Source organism: Apium graveolens, chromosome 5 (assembly GCF_009905375.1).
Source record: "Apium graveolens cultivar Ventura chromosome 5, ASM990537v1, whole genome shotgun sequence".
Classification (NCBI taxonomy): domain Eukaryota; kingdom Viridiplantae; phylum Streptophyta; class Magnoliopsida; order Apiales; family Apiaceae; genus Apium; species Apium graveolens.
The window spans coordinates 207,170,977-207,179,814 of record NC_133651.1 but is presented as its reverse complement, the minus strand read 5'-3'; positions in this window follow the sequence as shown (position 1 = coordinate 207,179,814).

Below are 8,838 nucleotides of genomic sequence, written 5' to 3'. Positions count from 1 at the left end.
GGGAACTGGTTGTAAAGGGTTACACTGATACTAGTTTCTTAACCTAATTTATGGATAGACAAGGATGATTATGTGTCTATGTCTGGTTTGTGTTTTGTCTAAATATAAGTTATGTTAGCTGGAATGGTTCACAGCAAGAACATTGATGATTCTATAATGGAAGACGAATATATTGATACTTTTAAAACAGCCAAGGAGACTGTTTAGGCATGTCCTTAGGAGATATCACCTTATTTATGAGATTAATGATCAAGGAGATATAAATGTAAAGTGCATAGTAATGATAGTATTGCAGACCCACTGACTAAGGTTTTGTCGCAGCAGAAGCACGATGGTCATACTAGTTCCATGAGTATTAGATACATGGGTGATTGGCTCTGGTGCAAGTGGGAGATTGTTAGTGTTTGTACCCTAGAGACAACACTATGATGTTTTAGTTTAAGACATTAGGATTATTAATGTTTATGTTCTATCGATTATTCTCTTTCTAATTTATTAATTCTTAATTTACTGCACTATAAATGTTAGATTAATAAATGTCCTTGGCATATGATATGCAATTCTATATCTCTAACTACGTGACTTAGAAATGAGATTATGAGAATAGTATCAATATTTCTAAAGGTCCCTAGTCGAGTATTATTATTAAGGGACATTAATAATGCATTAAGACTAGTGTGTTTGTTGACTGATGATCACATCTCACTGATCATAGGTATGATAATACTAAAGTAAAAAACACAGGCATATGTATATGTACATGGTGCTGGACAGACCCAATGTGAGATTCTACATGTCTATTGTGTCATAAGTAATTCTCACATAATGATGTAATGGTCCTTAGATGTTTAGTCATTATATTTCTATACGAGAATTAATATACATTGATTCCATTAAAAGTTATCATTGACTGGGTAATGATAAAAGTGGACATTGGGTATATTATGAATCGTTTGAGAAATATGAATGATCTAGATTGGATTTAACCCTCCTATTTTAGGAGTGATATTATTGGCCTCTTGTGTGAGCTAGACTATGAAATGCGTGGTCACGCTCAAATATTGATTTGATATGATAGTCTACTCATTGATCAAGGAAACTTGGATTAAACTATGATGAGGATGACACATTACATGCCTCTAGTTTAATCTATAATATTTGGTTAAAGGGATTATATTACATTGTACATTATTCACAAAAGGTTTAATCGATCACCGATTCAATTATTATTACTTGGGTAACAATGATGTATTACTAAATGCCGCTCATTATTTATGATTTTAAATTAGATTTAAAATTCGTTGCCAACGTAATAATAACCTATAGGGTCACACACTAAGAATGCTTGAAGGATTATTTAATTTAAATTGGATTTAAATTATATTAAAGTAATTTGATTTATTTATAATATTAATTAAGTATGACTTAATTAATTAGATAAATATTGATATTCGAATTTACTAATATTAATTATGAAATTTATTTGTTAAATAATTAAGTGAGACTTAATTATAATACAAATATAAATTTTGAATTAATAATAACTCCTAATTAGTTAAGAGTTATAATTCATTTTTCTACTCTCTATATAATATCTCTTGTGTGGCTGATTTTGTAAGCAAGACTTTTACTAAAACCCTAGCCACCAAGAGAGAAGATGGAGAGAGCAAGAAAAAATGAGTTTGTGCTAGTACACATCCAATCCTTGAGTTCAAGCATTCGTGTGATACCGATAGAGCGTAGATCGCGAGAGCGGGATGCGTGGTGATTGAACAAATTTTGGATCTCCATTAGTCAACCAGTTGGTAAAGCTTCTTAAGGTAAACAATATGATCTACGAATTAAATATATGTTTTTCGCATGGATCCTGCGGTGGGTTTCGAAAATTCTGATTTTTTACGTTTTAATTACTGTTTTCGTTGCGTTTATGTGCTCGAAACCCAACTGTAAAAGCAAGCACTTCTTGGGAGGCAGCTTATATTTGTTGTACAATAGTAGATAGAGGAAGAAAAAAATAAGAAGAAAAACCCAAAAAAGCAAAAAATTGGAGTTAAACTACAGAAGCACGGCGCGCTCGCGCTGAAGAGCGGGGCGGCCGCGCTGAAAAATTAGTAATTGCGCGCGCCCGCGCTGGAATTCCAGAAACACGGTGCCCCCACGCTGCTAGGAGGGGCGGCCGCGCTGAGCCCCTGTAGTCAAAAAAAAGTCAGCAAATTATACAGAAAATCGGGGACTTCATTACAGTATCAATTCAAACCCGATTTTTACTCTCCTATATCCCATATTTCCCTCTCCAGATTAATTTCCATCATCCCATTATACCCATAATCAATTCCCACTTCTTTTACATAAATAATTCTCTCCAAATTCCTATATATATATATACACTTATACATAAACTTCCCCATCACTTCTCAAATTCTCAAACACAAATCTCTCTTATACACACATCTCTTATTCTCTCTTATTCAATCTTAATGGCACCCAAAAGACAACGAACCCAAGTTAGCAGCAGCACCACTGATTCTTCGAGTGTGGGTGGTGTGAGGCCCGGGTTTTCAACTCCGGAGGCTGAGGGAGAGTATACGAGGCTGCTTTCGAAGCCTATAACCAAGGAGCGAGGTTTTCTGCCATCGGGGAGGGATGGTAAACTACTGGAGATGGGGTGGATAGCTTTATGTGAGGCACCTGTTGCGGTGCCTATGAGTGTGATTCGCGAGTTCTACGCGAATGCAAAGGCGGAGAAGGACGGTTTTACTGTGGTGATGGGAATGACGGTGGAATATAGTGCTGAGGTGATTCAGAGGGTGATTGAGCAGCCCGGGAGGAGGCCAGAGCAGGAGAACTGGAACGAGAAGACATGGGATGATTTTAACTTGGATTTGATCGTTGCTACCCTGTGTGTACCTGAGACTCATTGGAAGTTCAAGAAGGGAACAAATGAGTATGCCACTTTCCATGCCTCATGCATGAACATGTTTGCACGTGCATGGAATTCTTTTATTTGTGCCAACATCATGCCATCTTCTTACGTGTATGATGTTACCGTGGTGCGTGCACGTTTGTTGTGGGGAATTCTTCAGGGAGATTATGTGGATCTCGAGATGGTGATTCATCAAGGTATTTTGAGGTTCTTGCGAGGTAGTACTACGAGTTCTATACCCTATGCGTCCATTGTGATGAAGCTGTGTGTGGCGGTTGGATTTCATTGGCCCGCACACGAGCAGCTACAACTCTCGAGTGCCCTGATCGATAGTTCGACGCTGTTGAGTATGTAGGAGTGGTATGGTGGGAAGCCCAATCCTAAGGGGCTTGGTCATTCTTATGACCATCTTCCAGGTGGAAGGCTAGTTGCTCAGACATATGCTGGTGGTTCTTCGCAGGCCCGTAGAGCAACTTGGATAGCTCAGTTGGTTGAGGAGACCGGTCCTTCGGGTTCGCAGCAGCAACAGAGGAAGCACAGGGCAGTGCTGGTTTGAGTTCAGCATAGTATAGGCGCTTGATGAGGTAGATGGATACGATGCATGACATCTATAGTCGGTTTGCATAGGACCATACCCAGGCATTGGGGACTGCATTCAGAGCCACGTGAGTTGACATCCAGTGGCCAGTAGGTATGCCTGATTCCTTACTATTACCTTCATTGAGGATATTGAATATTTTAAGTTTGGGGGTAGTAGTTAAGAATTATATGTTATGTGTGAGTCTCATATAGTTGCATATTCATGATAGTTTAGTTCATATAGTTGCAGATTCATGATAGTTTAGTTCATATAGTTGCATATTTTCCATATAGTAGTTGTTTTTATTTTTTATGTTATAGTTTGTTCATATGGTTTATGCATTTACATTTTAACATAATCCCTTAGATAATTTTTTCGATTGATTTGTGATATTGATGCTAGTGTCGTGATGTCGTATTTAGTGATGTTAAGTCCTATCGAGTTGATTTGCATGCTAGAGATAATTGTAATTTCACTAAGTCTTATAGGTTGCTTGAGGGCTAGATCATGGTCATGGTTTATTTGTTTATCGAGGTTTAATCACTTGTTTATATTTAGAATTGATGATATTCTCTTAATGATAAAATAACATGGATATTTAAAAAATGGAGGAAAACATTGGATTTTATTGCTAGTTGTTGTGGCTAGGTGTCAAATGGCTAGTAGCAGGATCATTTTATATTAGTAGTCTAGGGTTGAACGAGATGGAGTGAAACGCACTCGTTTAGAAATTATGAAGGAAAAAAAAGAAAAGAAAAAAATATGTGTTATGCATAATTGATCACGAGTGGGCTATTTAATACTCGAGTTATTAAGTTCTTAGGGACTTTGTGCCTAGTGACCTAAGGCTTTTATAGTCTGGGATCCACTAACCTAACGCTCGCTATATGGGTATTATTGTATAAGTCTTTTATGGACCTCACTCATTGCACGAGCAAATAAGTATATTTGTGTTATTTATGTGTTGTGAATAAAAGCATGAATCCATGTATAACTCTGATATAAGAATTGAAGTGTTATAAGTCATTTTGAGTTTAGCTTTTTATTCTATTTATAACCTTATGATTGCCTTGATGAGTAGTGAGTCATGATTACTGATCTAGTTGCGATAGTATATCTGTAAGCATTTGCACACACACACGTTTTTTGCTTTTAAGTTGATTTGTAGGATTTGATTGATCTTTGTGCTAATAACTGCATTTGTTGAGATGTTGCTCATCGGTTGGTTTAGTTAATCTAAGGGGATCGTTGTATTCATATAGTTTGCATTCATGCATTTTTATTTCTTGTTCTTTGAGTCTGTTTATGCTTGATGACAAGCATCGGTTCAAGTTTGGGGGGGGTGTTAAGTGGCATTTATGTCCACTTGGGATGCTTTATAAAGGCTTGAATGACGTTTTATACTCAAGTTATTTGTGTTTTTGATGTGTTTTGTAGTGTTTTTGCATTTCATGCTTATATCAGGGATTCAGGTGATTTGGCATTGTTTTGATGCTAAATTGGTGTTAGGATGGTGACTTGAATAAAATCTCGTGGATTGTCAACTCAAACCAGCCAAGAAAATAAGAAAAAGAAGATTTTCCGGAAGGTCAGTGCGCCCGCGCTGTAGTAGCGCGTGACCGTGCCAGGATGCAGATTTACAGCGCGGCCACGCTGGTGAAGCGTGCGGCCGCGCCAGGTCGGGATCACATAATCCTGATTCTACTCTAATTTTGATCAGCTGGACTTATAATCTGCATGGGTTGCTATATAAACATAATTTATGATCATTTTTATAACAAGACATATCAGAGCTTAAGGAGAAGGCGTAAGAAGACCGTATAACACAATTCAACCAAGACGAAGAGGATCTAGTTTATTCTTGTGATTCTTTGTTTTAAGTTGGAACTTTGGATGCTAGTTTTCTTATTTTATAAACCTATACTCCTGTGTAACGTACTTGGTTTTATTATTTATTCAGTATAAAGACTACGTTTGTTATACCATGCTTTCATCGGAATCCACGTTAATGATGAGTCCGATTATGGGCTAATCGTTATCTTGGGGTTCTAGCGGATTTACTTATGGATTTTTTTAGTTAATTTATTTTGATGCCTTAGTGTGTGGTGATTGTATGATAGCCTAGCATTGGTTGTGCTTATTCGTCTTATGAGCGTCGCGAACTTATAAGATAGCGTGTTAATCTCTAATGAAGCGAAAGTGAATTTAAAGGTTTAGAACTTGCCATGCTAGCATAGGTTCATGTATTTGATATTCATGATTCGTAGGTAATTTTAACCATCTTACTTGCCCTATGTAATCATGATAGATAACTTGTGCATTAAACCATTATATTGTCAAATTCTATAGACATATATGGTCTCAATATATTTGGTGTCTATTCAGCTTCTATCTCTATTGTGGATGTCTGGTAGTATGGTATTCGTACAACGAAAGTTGGCATTTTCAGTTTCGTGTTATCTGATTAGTGTCATCACCATTACATGCTAAGGTTAAGAACAAAAAGGCTATTGAATGAATTAGTAATGAAGTTAGAATCCCATGTTTGTGTCATATAGTAATCAATCCTATTAAATCTCTTCGTTAATGTTCTTTAGTGTAATCTCTTAGTTAATCGTAGTTATAAACAATCTCAATTTAATAATCGTCTTAGCATTGGATAATAACCATATCATTGTTGCATAAATGCATTGATTGAAATTAATCTAAACTAGTCTCTGTGGGAACGAACTAGAAATAATTCTATATTACTTGTGATCGTGTATACTTGCGTGAATATTAGCACTTATTTTCGTCCTAACAGGTACTCATTTTCTTATCTGACTGTCTCAAGACCAACAAACTGCAGTTCTAGCTCTTATTTTTCAATTTCAAGCTTCTCATTTATTTTTGACAGCCTACTCACTTTCTCAGTAGCTTCCATCATGCTTGTATGGATATGAAACATCTCTACACTCATTTTCTCAACAGTTTCTTTGTTTGGCTTGCATTAAAATCAATTGTGGTTAGAGTTGGTACCTCTGATTTGGATGTAGATGATTCTCCTTGCTCTAGATCCATGAAAGCATAATTTTCAAATTCCTCACTGTCATCCTCTTCATCTGTATCATCCCAACTCTTGCCTTCTGTAATGTAATACTTTCCTTGTTGCTTTCTCAAGAATGCTTCATATTTTACTTCCAATTCTAAATAAGTTTTATCTTTTTTTACCTTCTTTGGATTTCTACACTCAGTGGAAAAGTGACCTAACTCATCACAATTGTAGCATCTTATCTTTGATCTGTCAACATATATTGTTCTATAGCCACATTTTCCAGTTGAGTTGAACTGAATTTTTCCTTTCCAATTGATGTTGTTATTTGATGTCTGACCCTTGCTCTTAAAGAACTTTGGCTTCTTAACCTTAATGTTAGAGAAAAGGTAAGCCATTGCCTGGTCCATCTCATCCAGTTCATCAAGGGTGTAGAATTCATCATTTTCTATTTCCAGTATGACTTGCTTCCGTGGTTCCTTATTTTTCTGCTCAACAGTTTGAACAGCCGGAGTTTGAGCTTCTAGTTCATCTTCAGATGATTTACTGTCATTGGCAACCAAGGCACTAGTTCCATCAATAAAATGTCATTGACCATCTCTCAATAACTTTCTCTGTAACATTTCCAGCTCATAAGTCTTCAAGATCCCATACAAGACTTCCAGTGTCATTCTGCTTAAATCTCTCTCTTCTCTAATAACAAATATTTTTTGTTCCATATGGTCAGGAAGGGTGATCAAGAATTTAAGGTTGACATCTTCAGCTTCATAGTACTTGCCATGAAGCTGCAAATCATTTATCACCTTATTGAACCTTTCAAAAACATCAGTTATATTTTCCTTAGGTTTAGCCATAAAACCCTCATACTATGACACCAAGATCCTTCTTTGATTAGATCTAACCTCTTATGTTCCCTCACACGGTATTTTAATTTTCTCCTAAACCTGTTTAACATAATCACAGTTGATAATGTTGTTGTACATTAAATTATCAAGAGACTCAATTAATATGAGTTGTAAACTGCTATCCAGTGAAACCTTTTCTTTTTCAGGCTCTGTGTAGGTTAAGGGATCTTTAGGTGCAAAATGTGGTGGTATGACCATGTCTCCATCTGTAAATTCAGAAACCCTTTACATAGGAATGGAGGTCCATTTTTGAGAATCTGAATGTACATAGGGTTGGTCATCCTTATGAACAACAATATTTTCTTTTTCCATAGTGTGTAGTTGATCTTGTCAAAGGCAGGTACTTGACTCTGCTTAATTTCTAAGCACTCATTCTTCTAAGATCTATATCCATTTTCTTTCATATTTTGCCCTACCACTTGTTAGATATTGAATGCAAAGAAATGTAACACATGGGGGGAATGTGTTTTTTGGATTTTACTTGGCTATCAAAACTATATGAATTATGGTTGAACAAAGCAGTTTACAAATGTAGAGATATTATGTTTAACGGTTATCACACAAAACACAATATATCAAAAACTCACTTAATTGTATTAATTAAGTTTGTCTTGCTACAAATCTGTATTCTTAAGAAATAAGAACTCAGCTACTATCTTGAGAGAATACAATATTTTCTAGATCTGTTTCTTACTTCTAAACTAAGAACCTGTGCATGCTTTATAGACCAGCAACACGGGTTTACAAAACTTGCACTAAAATATTATAAAATAATTTCTAAAGCAACCTTGATTATTATCTTTTCTGGTATTTGAATATCAGTGCAGAATTTCACAGGTTTGTGACCATCCTTTGTCCAGTGAATCTTGGCCTTTGATCTTGTATTCTTTAAACTACTTTTGTAGTATTTCCAATCTAGTGAATGATTTGTTTATTGACTGATAATCTTGAATCTTGAACTTGTTTGCATTATGAATTTGAGATAGTATGTCGAGATCTCTACTGTTCTGTAGAGAAGTGACATATCGATAAGTATAATGATTTATCGATATCTCGAGTTCTCGACATATATAAATGACATGTCGAGGTCTCTAGTTCTCGACATGTAAAATAACTTGTCGACTGTTAGGACGGAAACACGCGCTAAAATTACATGCAAGTATACGCGTTCGCAAGTAGTATAAGATATAAATCAGATTCGTACCCGCAGAGACTCTTTTTAGTTAACTTAAGATTATGCACATATGCAACAATGGTATGGCTATCGCTCAATGCTAAGACAATAACAAGTTGAGATATTTATAACTAAGATTAAACTAACATGCAATTAACTAAGAGACTAAAAATGATTGAATTAACTATATGAGACAAACATGGGATTCTAACTTTATGAATTACT